Here is a 17,447-nt window from a genome sequence, read left to right on the forward strand (position 1 = left end):
TATAAGTATTAAGTTTCACTTCAAAAAAAAAAAAAAAACTAAGAAGATAATTTTAATTACGTTTGTTTTGACTTTGGGATAATTTTAATTTCTGCCAACACCTCCCCAAAGAAGCTTCTAGTCTTTCTTTTTTTTTTTTTAATTTCCTCGCCAAAAATCATCTGTTGTATGTTTGTAGTGACAAAAGCATCTTTCTTTTCCTTTTGGGTCTAGCTAAATTATATATTGGCATTGTTAAGGTAATGATTAAGAGCATTCTCAATATAAGAGCCAAATGCTACTTTTATCTAAAATAACTTTTCAAATGTTTAAAAAACCTTCTACATTGGATTAGCCAAAAAAAAAATATAAAATAGATATTTGACTGGAAGAGCTAAAAAAAAAACTAAATGTAGTTGCACTTTTCAAATGAGCCATTTTATTTTTTATTGTTTCTCTCACATGTTTTCTCTTTTTCCCAAAACGTTTCTCACTTTTAATAATATTTAAATGATATAGATAAAAATATAGCTAATCGGATGTAGAGGCATTTAAAAATTCATTAGCTAAACTAAATAAAAGTGAGTTTTGATGAGCCATTTTGCATTAAAATTTGGCTCCTCCATTGTGAATGCTCTAAATGAATAATTTTATCTCTTTTTATCAGCTTAAGTAGTTAGTATGAGTGGTAATTTAACCAGGTATAAGAGCATGACCACGTGTTGGATCTCACCTATTAAAAGAAGAGTAATATTGTGTTCATAACACCTCAATAATCACATAAAAACTAATTAAGACATGGTCAAATTATAGAACGCCCCTACTATGCAGTCAGACCTTAAAAGTGGTGTTTTGCAGCATCCAATCTCCTTGTAACACGTCATCCATTTAAAAAAAATGTAAAAAAATGAAATAAGAACACCCACACCAAATCAAAATGAGAAAGATTAAAAATAAAAAAATAAAATCGTATCGTCTCGCCTCAAACCCACACCCCACGATGTGTGGGTCTCACCTCAAACCCTTCTTCATCGCGGCCAAACCCAATCGGAAAACGCAAATCTAGCCTCAAAATTCGTTTTTAATGTCTCAAAATTCGATTCTAATGCTTCAAAACTAGTTTTGGATTAAAAACCAAAAGGGAAAATTACACTCTACCCCTCAAAGTTTGGGGTGATTTTCAATTTAACTTCTAATGTTTCAATTTTTGCAATCCACCCTCCTAAACTTGCCAAACTTTTGCAATTCAGCCATTCCATCAGTCAAAGCCGCTTTGATTGACGGAACAATGATCACTTATGGCCTTTTCGTACCCAAAATACCCCCATGCCTTCAGCCTTCAGCCTTCAGACACGCACAAACGCATGCCCTATCATGCACGGCCTATTCATATGGGAATACCTGCAAATCGCCGAAGACTTCCACATCGCTAATGGTGGTGAGGGAAGAGAGGTACCGGTCGGCTCTCAAAGAAGCTTCAGGGAGAATAGCGTACTACAAGACCTTGTCAGTGAGAAGCATGTTGGAGAGCTCTCTTCGTATCTACTTGCCAACCTTGTACATGATTTTTGGATTTTCTTTTCTTAATTTCTTCAGTTATTTCTCATCGTTTATTTGTTCATTTCCCCTCTTGATTGCTTCAATTCCTATCCAATTTTGGGTATAGACATGCTGTAAATATTTAGACACTCAAATTACAAATATTGTCTTCTTCTTGTTGAGCCCAGTATGAGGTCTGGACTACAAAGCTGGCTATGGGTATGGATGGGATAGAGAGAATTGGATATGGGTTTTTCGTGTTGGCAATGAAGGGTGGAGGCATAGTGAGTAAGCATGATGAGTCTGCCATTGACAAGGACAAGGCTGGTGTACGTGGTTGCAAAAGCCATTTCCAGAGAGAGAGAGAGAAAATGTCTTACCGTGCGTGTTTGGAAGGGATGGGGGCATTTTAGGGATAAAAAGGCCATAAGTGATCACGTGTGTTGCACGTGATCATTGTTTCGTCAGTCAAAGTGGCTTTCACTGACAAAATGGCCAAATTGCAAAAGTTTGGCAAGTTTGGAGGGTGGATTGCAAAAATTGAAACATTAGAGGTCGAATTGAAAATGGCCTCAAACTTTAGGGGGTAAATTGTAATTGTCCCAAACTAAAACATTAACCTTTAGAAATTTTTTCAAACTAAAGCCGGAGAATATTGTCACTCACGGTGCCAGAGACAGACCCAGCCAGAGCCGCAAGACCCACAGCATGGGTCTGGCATGGGTCTTGCCAGACCCACGGCAAGACCCACGACCAGATCCCTTCACCAGCGCTATTTTAGTGGCTGGGAAGACCCATTAGAAAAAACCCATCGGAAAAAAACCAAAAAAAAAAAAAAAAAAAAACTGATCAGAAATTATTTTGAACTCAAATGATCAGAAAAGACCAGACCCATCAAAAAAAAAAAAACCAAAGAAAAACGAGAGAAAAGTTACCCATGACTATTTCTTATTTTTCTGCCAGACCCACGCCATTTCTTCTCTCTTTTCTTCCTTCTCCTTCTTTCTCTCTTTCTTTCTTTCTCTTTTTTTTTTTTTCATCCGGTGTATTTGGTTGTAAGTTAAGTTTGTGGACTTAGCTTAGGTGGCAGTAGTTGATTGGGGGCTGCAAAAGTGGGGTTTTGCAGCCGAGGTGTGATATAGCCACAACTTAAACCCAATTTTGGCCCAACTTCTAGACCAAATTGCTCTTTCTCTCTCTAGTTTAAGGCTCTCTCAACTCCACATGCCCTTAAAAAAAAAAAAAAAAAAACTTAAGAGAAAAGTTGGGCCAAAGTTGGGTTTAAGTTGTGCCTTTATCATTTTTCTTTGCAGCCCGACCACATAGTAGGTTTTTCCCAAATAGGTGTAATACAGCCACAACTTAAACCCAACTTTGGCCGAACTTCTAGACTAAATTTCTCTCTCTCTCTCTCTAGTTTAAGGCTCTCTCTCTCTCTCTCCTCCACAGGCAGTTTTTTTTAAAAAAAAAAAAACTTAAGAGAAAAGTTGAGTTTAAGTTGTGCCTTTATCATCTTCCTTTCCAAAATTATAACATCTTACTAATCAACAATATTTGGGGGAGTCGAAATCCAAATTTTTTTGATTAAAATCTTATTGTCATTTCTAATTAACCATCCACATCCAACCAAAAATCAATCTTCATAGATATTTGCTTTTGAGGAGGATAGTCGCCCGCAAAATCGTTTTCTGAGAACCAATAATTTAGGACTGATCAATATTTCAAATCCCAGTAGTTTACCCAAGAGAAATCTTGACATGACCTTAATTAATTATCTAATGATATTGGCAGAGAAAAAGAGAGTGACAGCTTGACTTCAACGAGTGGGAGTTGTTTTTGAGTGTTATTTCTTAGGGTTAAATACTAAATACTCCCCTAGGGTTTCGTCGCTTTATTTTTCACTCTTTAGGGTTTGATTTTTATCACAGGAGGTTCTTGTGGTTTTGATAATAGACCAAATTAGTCATTCTGTCAGTTGACCGTTAGTTGACTTAACGGAAGTCCACGTGTACCAATCAAATGTTGACACGTGGCACCTACTTAAATTTTTTTAAAATTAAAAAAAAATGTATTTTTTTTTTAAAAAAAAAAAAAAAAAGACAAAAAAAGAAAAAAAAAATTAGGGGTGGCCCTTTGGCCATGGGGGTGGCCTGGCCACTCCCAGTGTGGCCGAAACCACCCCCACTGGTGGTTGGGGGTGGCTGAAACCACCCCTAGTAGGTACTAGGGGTGGCTCGGCCACCCCCATGGAGCCTAGGGGGTGGTCGAAACCACCCCCAACCACCATTGGGGGTGGTTTCGACCACCCCCTAGACTCCATGAGGGTGGTTTCGGCCACCCCCTAGACTCCATGGGGGTGGCTCTAGTACCCACTGGGGGTGGCCGAAACCACCCCCATCTGGCCGGATGGGGGTGGCTCAAATGGCCAAGGGGGTGGCTCGGCCACCCCTAATTTTTTTTCTTTTTTTTTCTTTTTTTTTTTCTTTTTTTTTTAAAAAAAATATATATATACATTTTTGTTTTTTTATTTTTATTTAAAAAAAAAAATTAAGTAGGTGCCACGTGTCAACATTTGATTGGTCCACGTGGACTTCTATTAAGTGAACTAACGGTCAACTAAGATAATGACTAATTTGGTCTATTATCAAAACTATAAGGACTTCCTGTAATAAAAATCAAATCCTAAGGGAGAAAAAATAAAACAACGAAACCCAGGAGTGTATGGAGTATTTAACCCTATTTCTTATTATCTTGTTGCGTTATTTCATCTGTTATATGATATCGTTTTATTGTACAATAAAATGATATCATATAATATCTATTATTAGCCTAATCATCCCAACCACCTAAAACTATTTGTGATCCTACTGGACTAGTAATTTCCATGCAACTTCACATACGCCAAATTACCTTAATTGGTGGACCCCGAATCCAACTAATATAAATTCACACGACTTTTCCTTCTACTTTCGTGGACAAGAGAGGGAGCATTAATGGTGAGTAACTTAATGCTCGCTTCTATCTCGCTTCCAAATTTAATTACCGAAAACACTTGAGCAAGAATAATATATCAATGGTCGGTTATTTGATGAATTACCTGCTTTTGTATCTTGAGAATTTGTAATTTTTTTTTTTTTTTTTAAATTGCAGGAGATCCTAATCCTAAACATAAGAAAGATGATATGAATTTCTTGTTCTTCTCAAAGGAAAAGAAAATAAACTAACAAGCAACTTAAATTCATCTCCTCGTATTGAAGCAATAGCCCAATGTTAGGATTTTACACGATTTCAACATGCCAGGTCAGTCCATTGGGTCGGTGTATTTGCATTTATGTGAGACAACAAATTCTTGACGGCATCTCTGATTTGAAACAAAAAAGCAATGCCCACATACTATATAGAAGCATATAACAATAGCCAAAAGCACATAACAAGATTGCAAAGGCCTTAAGAGACTTCCAAACGAGATAAGCTTGTAATCTCTTGAAGATCTTAATCTTTCTGGTTGCTCAACACTCAACAAGTTTCCAGATATTGTGGATTGTACGACATCTTTACGGTTTATTGATTTGACTAGGACTCATAAAAAAGTTGCCATTATCATATTTACGGTTTCTTATTTTCTTATTTTTTTCTTTTTTATTTTTTTGGCCTTGCCAACAAGCATGTGTGTATGTTTGTAGTGACAGAAGCATCTTTCTTTTCCTTTTGGGTCATGCTAAATTATATATTGGCATTGTTAACGTAATGATTAAATGAATAAATTTATCTTTTTTTATCAACTGAAGTTTTTGGTATAAATGGTAATTTAACGTGGTATAAAAGCATGTCCTGAGTTTGAGCACTGATTCCGCCAAATCACTCCGCATTTAAATTAAATATTATACTTGTTGGGTTTTACCTATTAAATTTACCTCTTCCTATCAGCATAAACATATGAGACAAATGATGATTTAATATAGTATCAAAGTCAGAGGTCCTCCAATTAAAAAAAAAAAAAAAAAAAAAAAAAAGTCAGAGGTCCTAATTTAGCAGTACTCATAAATTATAACATCTTACTACTAAACAATATTTGGGGGAGTCGAAATCCAAAAATTTTGGATTAAAATGCTATTGCCATTTCTAATTAACCATCCACATCCAACCAAAAATCAATCTTGATAGATATTTGCTTTTGAGGTGGATAGCTGCCCGCCAATCGTTTTCTGAGAACCAATAATTTAGGACTGATCAATATATCTAATCCCTGTAGTTTACCCGAGAGATGTCTTCACAGGACCTTAATTACCTCATGATATTGGCAGAGAGAGAGAGTAACAGCTTGACTTCAACAACCAGGAGTTGTATTTGCGTGTTATTTCTTATTATCTTGTTGCGTTATTTCTTATACTATTAGCCTAATCATCCCTACTAGCTAAAACTATTTGTGATCCTACTTCAAAAATATTTATGAATATTGACTCGTAATTTCCATGAAACTTCACATACGCCAAATTACCTTAATTGGTGGACCCCGAATCCAACTAAATTTACACGAAATTTCCTTCTACTTTCGTGGACAAGAGAGGGAGCATTAATGGTGAGTAACCTCGCCTTTTCACAACCCGGAAAGCCTTGCATATAACATTAATACCCAAAGCCCTTGTTAGAGAGAAACTGAATTATAGCACTACATTATTAAACAAGTCTCCGATCCATGGCGTCCACGAGTTCGTCTTCTTCCTTAACAACACCTCGATGGAGATACGATGTTTTCCTCAATTTCCACGGTGATGACACCCACATGAGTTTCACAGACCATTTGCATGCTGCTTTGAAATAAAAAGGCATTATCGTGTTTAGAGACGATGAAAAGCTCAGGGGAGGAAAATTTGTTTGGGAAGAGCACTTACAAGCAATACAAGAATCCATGTACGCGATCACCGTTATCTCTCTAAACTATGCTTCCTCTACATGGTGCCTCAATGAACTTTCCAAGATCGTCCAATGCATGAGAGACACGGGGCTCACAATTTTGCCAATTTTCTACCATGTGGATCCTTCCGACGTACGAAACCAGACAAGGACTTTTGCAGAAGCTTTTGCTAGGCATGAAGCCTCTTTGAGGAAAAAAAAAACGAAAGGTTGACATTGAGATGATACAAAAGTGGAGAACTGCTTTGAGAGAAGTGGGCAATATCTTTGGATGGCATGTACATGATAGGTAACATTTAATTAGTCTTTTTTCTTGCCTCACCAACAATCATTTGTGTATTTTTGTAGTGACATAAACATCCTTTCTTTTCTTTTTTTCGTTTTCTTATGGGTCTAGCTAAATCATACATTGGATTTAATTTGGCACCCTCATCATCATAAATTGCTTAGATTTTGTAGAATAAATAAGTACCACAAATATATCTATATGATGAAGTTAAAATTAACACAATAAAGAAATTCATAACCCAAAAAAAAAAAAAAAAATCAAACAGTACCCATAACAATTCAAGAATCACATCAAAACTGTGATATAAATGGTCAAATTACATCTTACTAATAAACAATATCATTGTCTCACAAATTTACACTTCGTGTAGAGTTGCTTTGATTAATAACAACAGTATGTAGTATATACATTTAATTTGCCTATTTGTGATATCTTTATCTTATTGTGATGATAATAGAGAAAAATGACTATGAAAAACTGAAAAAGGGAATGCAATGCACAAACAAATAAATTAACTGTGGAAACTAACCCTCTGAACTTTTATTAATTTTCCAATTAACTTATAAAGTTCAAAAACTCTGAATTTAATGTATCAAACTTCTAAATTTTTGCAATGTCACCCATCGTTAGGTTTTTTTCCATTAAAATCTTCACATATAGGTGTCAAAATTACCAAAATACCCCACATTTCTTTTTTTGGAAAAAAGAAAAATAAATTGAAAAGATTCGAACATTGTTCAAGATTTAATAGAATTTACAAAAATACTCATGCTTGAATTTTTGCAATTTTTTTTAATCAAAATAATGGGTATATTTTGGGAATTTTTACCTATTTAACTGAAAATACCTAACGAATTGGTGGTATTGCCAAAAAAATTAGAATTTTGATACATTAAATTAAGAGTTTTTGAATTTTTGGGGTAATTGCAAAAGTGGTTAAAGTTCAATGAGGTTAAGTGAAGTTTCCTTAATTAATAAAGATAAAATTATACACACTCTCAAACTATGAAAAAAAAAAAGAAAAAAAAAAAGGTTTTTATTTGATTGTACGAGGAACCAAGAAAATAAAACCATATTTATGGTGCTACATCATAAATTAAGAATTATAATTTATTTGTTGAATGAGGATAAGCATTGTACATGATTAAGCTTTTTGTCTCTCTATGGCTATATTGTCCTATCTTTTCTATAAGCCCGAATCAAAAGTTGTCGAAGATATTAGTGGAAGGATACTTAGTGGATTGGGTGGTAACTTCTCAAATGTTTCCAAGGTTCTTGTTGGAATAGAATCCCGAGTGGCGGAAATGATGAGCTTACTTAGTATTGGGTTGGATGATGTTCGCTTTTTAGGGATTTATGGGATGGGAGGAATTGGGAAGACAACTCTGTCAAAAGTTATTTATGAAAGAGTTTCTCGTCAATTTGAAGCACGTTGCTTCATTGCTAGTATTAGAGAAGAAACCAGAACTCATGGTTAGTTTATCTACAAAAGCAGCTTCTTTCGGAGATCCTCGTGGAAAGTGAAATTAATATATATATGGAATAACTATGGGGCAAGAAGAGTGATAGCGAACAGATTATGCAATAAAAAGGTTTTTATTGTTCTTGACGATGTGGATGGAGAAGAACAACTTGAAGCATTAGCAGAGAGCCATGATTGGTTTGGCTAAGGGAGTAGAATCATTATAACAAGTAGAGATCGTCATTTGCTTAACAAACTTATGCATAACACCTATGAGGTGAAGGAGTTGAATAATGCTGAAGCTTTACAACTCTTTAGTTGGAAAGCCTTCAAGAAACCCTATCCTAAAGAAAATTATGTGGAATTGTCTGAGGATGTGATGTATTACGCTCAAGGCCTTCCTTTAACTCTTGAAGTTTTTGGTTCCTTCTTATTTGGTAGACCAATGGCTGCATGGAAAAGTGCCAGGGATCTACTAAAAGAAAATCCTAACGCAAAAATTTTAGATAAACTCAAAATAAGTTTTGATGGATTGGAGAATTTGCAAAAAAAGTTGTTTCTAGATATTGCATGTTTCTTTACTGGAGCATATATAGATAGCATCATGAACAAACTAGAAAGTTTTGGTTACTATCTGAAAATCAATAACGAAGTTCTTGTTGACAAATCTCTTACAACCATCTCATGGGGAAGATTGCGGATGCATGATTTGTTACAAAAAATGGGTCAAAAAATAGTTCATTGTGAGTTTACTGAGGAGCCTGGTGGATGCATAGATTGTGGCGTTATGATGATGTCCTTCACGTATTGAAAAATAATACTGTAAGTGTATTATTCTAGACACATATATAGAGAATTATATTTTTCTTTACTAATTCCTCTAAGTATTTTTCATATATTCACACCACATTAATTTCATTTTTCTTGACTACTAGGGAACTAATGCTATTAAAGGCATTGTCTTGAAATTACCTTTGCAGAAACATGAGCGACTAAATGTTGAAGCATTCTCAAAGATGAAAAAAATTGAAAATGCTTGAGATTAGCAATGTCGTAGATCTTTTACCACGGCTTTCTAAAGCTCGTGATACTCTTGAATGGCATGGAGATCCTTTAAATTTTATGCTAAGCAATGAGTTATGCGTTATGAAATGGTGGGGATATCCTTTGGAATCCTTGCCGACCAGTTTCCAATTAGACAATCTTGTTGATCTCATAATGCATTATAGCTTCATAAAAAAACCGTGGGATGGAAGGAAGGTAAGATTTTGGCTTGCGCAAATGTATTTTATTCTTATTCTTATTCTTCCTTTTTTACTCTTCTTCATTTGATCTATTTTATATAACTATATTTATTGGTCAACTATAACAGAGTTTTAACAGATTAAAACATATTGACTTGAGCCAATCTCGAAACTTGATCGAGACACCAAACTTCGTGGGAGTCCCAAATCTGGGGAAACTAGCGCTTGTACATTGTACAAGTTTGTCTAAGGTCCACCCATCCATTGGATTTCTAAGGTGGCTTAAAGAATTGGACCTACGAGATTGCAAATGTCTTAAGAGACGCCCAGATGAAATCAGCTTGGAATCTCTCGAAGTTCTTTATCTTTCTGGTTGCTCAAGACTCAACAAGTTTCCAAATATTGTTGGTCATATGACATCTTTGTGGGAACTTTATTTGACAGGGACTGCTATAAAAAACTTACCATTATCATTTACGAGTTTGTCGTCTCTTGTATATCTCAATATATCTGATTGCTCAAGACATAAGAAGATCCCAAAGAACTTGAGTGGTATGGAATGTCTAGAAGTGCTTATGGCAAATGGGGCTGCTATAAGAAAATTACCATCCTTCATTGTATCTTTGAAGAAACTCAAAGTCTTAAATGTTGGGGGTAAGCGGGGCTCAGAGCCAATTATAAGTCTTTTGCTCCCAAATTCATTCTCATGTTTAAGCTCTTTAAGAGAACTAGATTTGAGTTATCGCCATATCTCTGATGGAGCAATTCCAAGTGATCTTAGTTGCTTATCTTCACTTTCTTATTTAAATTTGGGAAAAAATATAAAAAATCCTCCCAAACTACCAGTCGTTTTCGATTTAGCCCCCTAATGTTCCAAAAGTGATAAAGTAGCCCCCAAACTACCAAACTATTGCATTTTGGCCACTCCGTTAGTCAAAACCGTCAGTTTGGACAAAAACTGCAAAACGACGTCATTTTGTTTTTGGTAAGTTACTACAATGCCCTTTTATGAAAAAAAACAAATTTTGGAGAAAAATATAAAAAAGCCCCCCAAACTACCAGCCGTTTTTATTTTAGCCCCCTAATGTTCAGAAAGTGATAAAGTAGCCCCTCAACAAAACGACATCGTTTTGCAGTTTCCGTTCAAACTGACGGTTTTGACTAACGGAGTGGCCAAAATATAATCGTTTGGTAATTTAGGGAGCTACTTTATCACTTTTGAAACATTAGGTGGCTAAATCGAAAACGGCTGATAATTTGGAGGGCTTTTTTATATTTTTCCCTTAAATTTGTCTGGGAACAAATTTACGAGGATGCCTGATAGCGTCTGTCAACTTCCCAAACTTGGAATACTTTCCTTGGCATATTGTAGCAGGCTTCAATTGAGCTCAAATCTTAACAATTCTTTGTTCCCCAATTCATTCTCAGGTTTAAGCTCTTTACGAAAACTAAATCTGAGTTATTGCAATCTATTAGATGGAGCAATCCCCAATGATCTTAGTTGTTTATCCTCACTTCATTCGTTGAACCTAAGCAGGAACAAATTTACGAGAATAGCGGATAGTGTAGGTCAACTTTCTCATCTTTATGAACTTTTCTTGGATGATTGTAGTTGGCTTCAAGTATTGCCGAAGCTCCCACTGGGATCCAAATACTTGCGTGTAAAAAATTGTCCATCACTGGAGATGTTTTATAACCAAATAGAGATGTGGACTTCAAACGAAAAATTAAGGAGCATTGATTGCTCTTTTGTGGCCGCTTATATTGATTATGATGGCAAACCCTTCAAGATCCTCCATATGCATCCACGAAGCCCTTTATGGATTAACAGCAATGTGAGTCTCTTACTCTCCTTCTTTAACACACATGTATTATGTATAGTACTTTTGGCTGGTTTAACATCTTTCTCTTTTACAGAGCCAAAGTTTCTTTTATAGTACTATCGTAGCATGTGGCCCTGCGCTTGTGGGATATGGAATCCCAGAGTGGTTCAACCATAAAAGCAGGAATTCGTTTGGAAGAATTCAAATGCATACAGATTTGGGCTCAGATGAGTGGAAGGGTTATGCTCTTTTTATTGTTTATCAAGTTCACGAGCCTGACAGTTACCCCAAAAAGAGAAGAAAACTAAAAGTCAATGAGAATGGGAATTCGAATTCTACAACATTTGATGGCGGAAATCCTAATTTTCCCTACTTTGTTTGTCAATTTCAAGCCAATGAAGTTGATATTGGAAAACCCTTAGTCCTTTGTGTCCCTGGAGCCCCTTGTGTTGGGCCAAATGGATTTTGGGTGTATATACCGAGTGGTTCCGGAGAAGAGCGAGGAATAGTTTGGGTGGATGGGGCAACCTTGAGACTTCAATTACAACAGACAGCCTGAATGTTGAGCTAAAGAAGTGTGGGGCGCGTTTAGTACGTGATAAGCATGATGCATTTGAGTTCTACAAAATTCTGAACACCATTTCTCCACGTGGTTTGGATTTAGAAAGTAACGAGAATCTTTGTTTTCATTTGGACGATGGGTTGGTCTCATGGTGGATGGCCCTATTAAAGGAAATCTAATGTTGTAGCATGTGGGTCAATTGGGTCGCTTGCATGTTGGTCGAATCAATGCAATCCAATGAAGAGGTATAATTTCATCAATTGAGGATCAATCAGCGAACAATAGCGTGGATAGACAATCAGTGCAATAGGATTAATGCAAGCTCTACAGCTGAGAAAGAAAACAACGATGCTCTCTTTCTCACCCTTCCTCGTTTGCATGCCTGAATCACCTGCCTGTCACTCTGACACCCATGCCAACATCATCCTCTGCTCTCGCGTCACCACCAAAAGAAACTTTGGTGGCAATATTTGGTTTCATTACATTTTCCAGGTAATTTGGTTGCTATTGTCACCTACAGAAAGTGCTAGCAAAAGTAGAATAATGAAGAAGCCATATATGACTTTGATAAATTTGCATTATCATAATATTGGTTGTTTGTGCCAGAGATGTTTACATTGGCAGCTTCGGTGTTTGTAGTGGGTGTCATCATATATGCTTATAGGACCACTAAGTCTCCACACAGACAGGCTACTCTTTCCCACTTCTATTTTCATGCCATTTTTGGTTTGATTTCTCATCCATTTGTTTTTGTTTTGGAGCCAATTTGCTTCTCTCCTGTACAAAACACTTTGAAGACAAGGGATATTGTATCAATAAGTGACCAGAATTTTATGAAATTGTTGTATTAAATGTTGCAGGCTCGCTGGTGTGACTCTAGTGGTTCCAGTGATCAATTTTTGGTGGCCTTCTTTTCCTCCGAAACTGATGAATGGGGTCTACAAGAAACAACTAAACAGAGATCAATGGAAACTCTGGATTGGGCACTATGCCGGCCCCTGGACTAGAGTACTGGTGGATGACACAGAAGTGGTTCCCTTATTGTTCTATTTTGCAAAGACATCCTATTCTTTTTAACAAACGCGATGTAGAAACCATCCAGAAAATGTCACAAGTGTCAATGCCTGATGAGGTTCAGCTTCCCCTTTACTTGTTTAGTGATGGTTTATGGCCAGTTATGACAAAATCATGCGTTTTTGTGTATGCAGCATAAGGTAAGACAACAAGGGGTCTACGAATCCCTGCATAGAGACATAATAGTGCATTTTGGGAACTGGGAATTCGAGCCAATGGAGATTAAAAAATCCATACCCTAACAATGAGGCCTTTGTTCATCTCTGGCATGGACATGAAGATAAACTAGTGCCATTTGAAATGCAACAATATTTGGTGAAGAAGCTCCCCTGGATCAGGTACCATGAGGTTCCTGATGGAGGGCATCTAATGATTCATGAGAGTGGTTTGTGTGAGGCTATGTTCAGGGAACTCTTGCTTGGAGAAAAACCCTCTGTCTTATAGCCTGCTATTAAGAAATATGCTTGTATTGATATATATGTCATATGATATGGCCAATAAAATTCAAGTATAATGATTTCTTTATTTATTTTAGCTTAATAATTTTATGTCGTATATTCAACCTTATTTAGCAAATCATTAGGAGACCTATAACATGGGTTTGTTCTGTTAAAAAAAAAAAAAGAAAAAAGAAAAAAAAGAGTGGGTAGTTCCTTTAATCCCAAGGCTATTTTTCAGTATTCATTGGATGCTCTCTTGAGAACTAGGTGGAACAACAAGCACAGTAACTCGACTCACCAAGATGTGGTTTCGGGAGAACTAGAGTGCTCTTATAATTAATGAGTTTTTCAATATCTCGGAAGAGAAAGAGCTTTTTGTAATAATTCTTTTCAACCTCCCCCCCACCCCAAAAAAAATAAAAATAAAAAAACTATTTCTCAATAGGTAACAGTAATGAAGACCTTTTGGTTTTTTAAATGGGAAATTATATCTAAAATTCTTAGATAAACGCGCTTTTTTTAAAATTTCTTTGGTATTTTCTTTTTAGAAATTTAGTCCATGTGTCACTCGAAACTACTAGAAAACTCTCTACTGTCAATTTTTGTTAACTTTCGTTAGTCTACTCAAAACTTACCGTTTTATCTGATTAAAATATTATTTTTTTTATTAATTTAATTTAAAAAATTCAATCTTAAAAATAAAAAAATAAAAAAATAATAAAAAAAATAAAAAAAAAAAAATTTGAAGGGTGGCTAGGGGTGGCACCGCGCCACCCCTGGCCACCCCCCCAACCCCTATGGGGTGGCCGCAAGCCACCCCAGGGGTGGGCGAACCACCCCTGGGGTGGCTTGCGGCCACCCATGGGGTGGCTCGAGCCACCCCTTGGGTGGCTTGGGGTGGCTCGCGGCCACCCCTTTCCACCCATGGGGTGGCTTGGGGTGGCTTGCGGCCACCCCTTTCCACCCAAGGGGTGGCTCGCGGCCACCCCATGGGTGGATGGGTGGCCCGCAACCCCCAAGGGGGTGGGTCGCGGCCACCCCTTGGGGGTTTGGGGTGGCCCGCAGGCCACCCATCCACCCATGGGGTGGCCGCGAGCCACCCCTTGGGTGGAAAGGGGTGGCCGCGAGCCAAGGCCACCCCAAACCACCTGGGGGTGGCCGCAAGCCACCCCAGGGGTGGGCGAACCACCCCTGGGGTGGCTTACGGCCACCCTTCAAATTTTATTTTTTTTATTATTTTTTTTTTTTAAGATTGAATTTTTTAAATTAAATTAATAAAAAAAATAATATTTTAATCAGATAAAACGGTGAGTTTTGAGTAGACTAACGGAAGTTAACAAAAATTGACGGTAGAGAGTTTTCTAGTAGTTTCGAGTGACCCAGGGACTAAATTTCAAAAAAAAAAAACTCAGGGAGTTTTTAATAAAAGCGCGTTTACCTAAGGATTTTAGATATAATTTCCCTTTTTAAATTCTTCAATTGTAATAATTTCATTTCTTCTTACATTAAAAATATATCCAAGTTGTCTTTTGCCTTTGGACATAAACTATTATGAAACAACCATGGAAATAAACTATGTAATTAAAATTCAGGTCAACAAATTGTCATTTAATTGATCATCATTTTTTGAGGAGGCATGCTACACGTTATTCATTTTATCATTTTTTTTTCGCAAATCTAATATATTCACCATTGAATGTGTGGATTCATATAAGTTTCACATCAATTTAATAGTAAATTCACTCATTCATTATATGAAAATGGATGAAAGATGTGATAAAAAAGTGAAAAGCCTCGAGAAAAAAAAAAAAAAAAAAAAACCTGGCCATCCACTAGTCACTTAAGGAATTGAGTTTTTAAGTACGGTTATTTAACAATCCATAACAAAAAATAATATTAAAAAATTACAAATAATTCTCTATCCTTCAATAAAAAAGCTCAGCCAATGTGAAGTCGTTGGCGATTTTTGCAGTTGAAACTTCTCTGCAGAAAAGAAGCGTCTCTGCTTTCCTCAACACAATGCCGACCAACCACGCGAAAATTAATCTGAACACAACTTTCTTATATTCCTTAATTCTAACCTGCAAGTTATTTCCTCATGACTGCTTTTTCTCAGGGCCGAAAGCCAGGGAATCGCTTGAAGGAAATTGCAAGTGAGGTGGTAAATCTGGGGACTAAGTGTGATATCTCATTTTCTTATTATCTTCTTTGAAAAACGCTTGTATATCACACAATATGCGGAATTTACAGATATTAATCAATAAGCAATCAATCACTAAAATATGAAAAATTAGACACGAGGATTTTGGTGACAAAGAGGAAACTTTTTAGAAAACGTTCTAAAAGTAAAATCTCTCCGAGACAGCCAAACGCAGGAAATTACTATCAAAAGATTATCCAGAGATTACAGACACTATGAACACTTACAACCCTTTGGAAGACTTTGACTCTGTAAGATCGACAAGCCTACAACTCGTCTCCTTACTCATAATCTTATTCAACGCGATTCTCCTTTACCAGATTTTTCCGTTAAAAACTAACAAAATCCTCTATGATGAACAATTTGGCTCTCAACAAATATTTTCTCTCAGCACAGCCTCTCACGAAACCTAGCCACCAATTTCGTCCATCTCTCTCTTAAATGAGATGTATATATATCGCACGACAAAACCCTAGACATCGACACACTTAAAATCACGTTTTGTACGTAAAACTTACGGGGTGTCTGAACAGGTTAATGGGTTGTGGCCTTGCGGGGGACAAAAACTGAGTTTCTGTTTCTGTTGTCCGAACAGGCTACCTTGCTGTCCGTACAGCCTTGGCAGAGAGTGGAACACGATGCTTTCGAACTTGGAACTTTGTGTTTTTGAACTTCCGTTTGATCACCGAATTTAGCCAAACAAGAACTAAGATTCTTGTTTTTTTTTTTTTTTTTCGGTTATATGATATGGTTTTATTGTGTATCTACCGTTGGGAGGTGGGCCAACGGCCCAAAAGCCCAACTTCAACATGCTAGCTTTCAAGCCCAAGGCCCATTGAGCGATCCAGATTCAATGCCTAGCCATGGTTAATTAAATTGATAATTTTGTAATTGGAGATTGTCACCACCGGTCAGTTGGCGGTCACAAAAGACAAAAGACTAAGGATCAAGTCCTTGTCCATTTCTCATGTCGATCGCCAAGTATTTGTCCCTATCAGTTAAATGTCAGCAAGTGGAGCCTGATGCAATCAATTCATCACTTCTCGATCCATTAAACTTCAGGAAAATAATGCGTCACACCATACCAAGTCATGCTCGAGTTTCACACAGTCTTACACAAGGGGTGTGGGAAAAGGATCAAGATCCCCGACACTTCTTAGAAAATTGCCCATGGATTTTTTTTGAAATCCTAGCTATTGATTTCCATCCAACAACCACCAACTTGCCATGTGTCCCATCTAATATAAAATAATAAAATGAAAATTAAAAATAAATATAAAATAAAATAATAAAATTATTTATTCAAAAATACAATGGGGTGGTTCGGCCACCCCATTCTCTCCCTAGGGGGTGGCCGGCCACCCCAGCTCAGCCTAGGGAGTGGCCGATCCACCCCAGCTCAGCCTAGGGGGTGGCATCGGCCACTCCCTAGGGAACCCATAAATCAAACTTTATGAGTTTGGCCTTCGGGGGTGGCCAAACCACCACCCCCCCCCCCCCCCCAACCGGCTTTTGGGGGTGGCCGAAGCCACCCCCATGGAACTAGGGGTGGCCGAACCACCCCTTTTAGTGTAATTAATGAGTAGTTTGCCTGAGGAAATCTCAGCACTCAAACCAAACTACCACAGTTTGGTTTGCCGCATGGAAGCCGAGTCCATCTTTCAATACAAATTAAATGCATATAATTTTGAACATTTCAAAAATAAATAGAGGAAAATTTTTTTAATAAAAATGTGTTCCTATAGATATACACGGTTTAAAATGAAAAGTATAAAGAAAAAAATAGCTTTCTAAAAAAATGGGCTATATGGCCGATTTTTTTTTTTTTTTTTATATGACTTATATGGCCGATTATGAGTAGTTAATTAATGTAGTATGTTTTTAAATTCTAAATATTGTCTTTATATAGTTTTGGAAAGTA

At 36.8% G+C, this 17,447-nt stretch overlaps 2 pseudogenes; both read left to right on the plus strand.

Moving 5' to 3' along the window:
- The first annotated feature begins 6,158 nt into the window (after nucleotides 1–6,158).
- Nucleotides 6,159–12,049, plus strand: LOC132162894 (TMV resistance protein N-like; annotated as a pseudogene).
- Nucleotides 12,050–12,667: 618 nt separating this feature from the next.
- On the plus strand, nucleotides 12,668–13,330 carry LOC148584099 (uncharacterized; annotated as a pseudogene).
- The last annotated feature ends 4,117 nt before the right edge of the window (nucleotides 13,331–17,447 follow it).

This window comes from Corylus avellana, chromosome 8 (assembly GCF_965113065.1).
Source record: "Corylus avellana chromosome 8, dhCorAvel1.hap1.2, whole genome shotgun sequence".
In the NCBI taxonomy this organism is placed as follows: Eukaryota; Viridiplantae; Streptophyta; class Magnoliopsida; order Fagales; family Betulaceae; genus Corylus; species Corylus avellana.